We start from the raw sequence: 2,730 nt of genomic DNA on the forward strand, positions 1-2,730 counted from the left end.
ATACATATGTTTGACATTTCAATATGACAAATAAACTTACCTTCATATACTCGTCTTGTAAAACTTGGATTATTGCCGCACAGGTTTCTGGTATGATCAAACCCAGGGCCTGTGGGGAAATTCCGGTGGTGAACTTGAGGTCCTCAAAACTACGTCCTGTGGCAAGGTAGCGAAGGGTAGCAATGAGCCTCTGATGGGGGGAATTGCTTTGCGCAGCACTGTATCTGCCTTCACAAGGTGAGGGGACACCAGTGTCAACAGGGTGCTGTAGGCATCAGACATCCTGAGGTAGTTCCTGAAGTCCTCAGGATTGTTCTCACGCAATTCCTGGAGAAGAGCAACATGGGAGTAGCGGTCACGCATACGCAGCCAATTCTTCACCCAAATGTGCCTTGGAATTGACCTGCGTTGACGATAAGTGAGTATGGCAGCAACACCAACCATGATGATAGGCATTTCTGGCATATTGTGATCCATCATTTGCTTGCAATAAACAAGTGTGGGGGATGGTTGCTCTGAAGTCCTTAGCTATTATCTCAATTGATGTCCAATGAACGCATCCTTGGCTGCGGGAACATGAGATCATTTCCGTCATGCGACCATGAGCGTACGACTACACCGGGTGGTCGTACGATGATCGTACGAAAAATAACGCTGCATTGTAGCGCGGTCGCCCTTTAGTCGTACGATTTTTAAAGGGTCGTACGGAAATAATCATACGATTATCGTAAGGTGTGTGGGGACCTTAAGAATACTTTTTCTGAACTGGATGGCATATCCTGATCGGGTAATTCCCATATGCTTGATATGACCCGCCTATAATTTGGAGGTTATACTATTTGGTGATTGAAGTTTATACAGGTGAAAATTCCCTCATGGGGCATAGTGACAAAGATTGTGGATAGGAGGATTTTTTATATACATGCACATTTCACAGTTTTGTGGGTGTTTGGATGCTTCTGTTAATTTGGACTATTTGCAGTCATTTTGGAAAATGTTTTTTTTTTTTAATGGAATTCACTCTGATTTAAATGTATATCTGATTTGTCTGAGGACTAGGCACTGTTTAAAGGTTCACTTATAATTTCCCATACTTAACAGCGCCACGTAGGAGCACTAGTGCTGTGTTAACAACATTCATCGAGTAAATAGCTGGCTGTTATAAATGACCCCTTAGTTTTTTTTTCTGTTTTATTTTTCATTGTTTTGTGTATATTTATAAGTAGGGATGCACCGATACCAGTATCGGTATTGGTGCCGATGCCGAGTATTTGAGCGAGTACTCATACTCGCTCAGATGCCTAGCCCTGTTTGAATTTGTTTTTAATATATATAGTGGTACACAGCTGACATAGGTGGTTTTGGGTGTGATAGCATGGTGTTAGGTCACTATACATACTCGTCCTGTCTAGGCTGGTGCAAACATTTGCAATTTCACTTAGCACATGAGGAGAAAATTCCTTTGTGCAGGAATAAATATTTGTACCTGTAGGCAGATATAATCACCTTTCACAATTATGCTCCATGTGCTCTTTTACCATACCCTACATTTTTTATTTAAATCAACCAACATGCATCAAGCATACTGTATGTCAGTGCACATTGATATACATTTTAAAGTGCAGTACAATGCAGTTTACAATGCATATCCACATGCATTGCTGTATGCCATGACACAGTTTAACAGGTGTTGACTTATGTTACAATGCACGTTGACATTTAAAAAAAAAAGTATTTCCCAAAGGTGTAAATCCAGCTTTATATTTGATGACTTCTTACATACCATTATACCTAAATGCATTTGTTTAAATACTCTATTCTAGACTCCTTTGTGAATTCAAAACAAAAATAAACTTTTACTCAATAGTGGCTAATTTTATAGTTTATCCATCTTACCTTTCTGCAGCCTGCAATAAGAGAACAGTATAACTATGGGGTCTATTCACGAAGCTGCCGAAGGATCTAGCCGTAGCTTCGGCCGATCCTTCGGCTAGCTTCGGCACCAGTAGAACCGAAGGGGTGCTGTACGGGCTATTCACTATAGCCCGTACAGCTCCCGAACGTGGCTGAGCGGCATAGTCGAGCCGAATGCATTTGCAGCGGCTCGGCTGAGCCGTGCTGAAAGCCGAAGCTGGCCGAGCGGCCGGCCGACAGCTTGCTTCTGACAGCTGGGCGGAGCCAGCCATGATCTTACGGCTGGCTCCGGCCACTTGCAGAGAGATCAGCGTCCCTGGTTGCTAACCAGGGACACTGATCTCCAAATAGCAAACTCTCCCTGGCGCCCCGGGAGTCTCCTGCTCCCCGGCCGCCAAGGAGAGAAACACTGCTGTTTTCTTTTTTTTCTTTATTCTGACACGGAGCGATGTCAGACTTTCTTTTATTCTGACATCGCTCCGTGTCAGAATAAAGAAAAAAAACAAGAAACAACAGTGTTTCTCTCCTGGGCGGCCGAGAAGCGGGAAGCTCCCAGAGCGCCCGGGAGAGTTTTTTTTTTTCTTTTTTTTTTTACGGCAGCAGAGCCACCGGACAATAGGAAACTATTGGGCTGTCACTGCTAGCTCCGCACAATTGTTTTCTATTTACTTTTATTTTACTTTTTAAGCTATTTTTCTGTTCTGCTCGGTCCCTCTGAGGGACCGAGCAGAACAGCCGAGCCGAATGCCGCTCGGCGGCATTCGGCTATTCACTCACTGCTGTTCGGCCTCTATAAGAATAGCCCGAACAGCAGTG

This window comes from Nanorana parkeri, unplaced genomic scaffold, assembly GCF_000935625.1.
Source record: "Nanorana parkeri isolate BGI_ZX_2015 unplaced genomic scaffold, ASM93562v1 scaffold1893, whole genome shotgun sequence".
Classification (NCBI taxonomy): Eukaryota; Metazoa; Chordata; class Amphibia; order Anura; family Dicroglossidae; genus Nanorana; species Nanorana parkeri.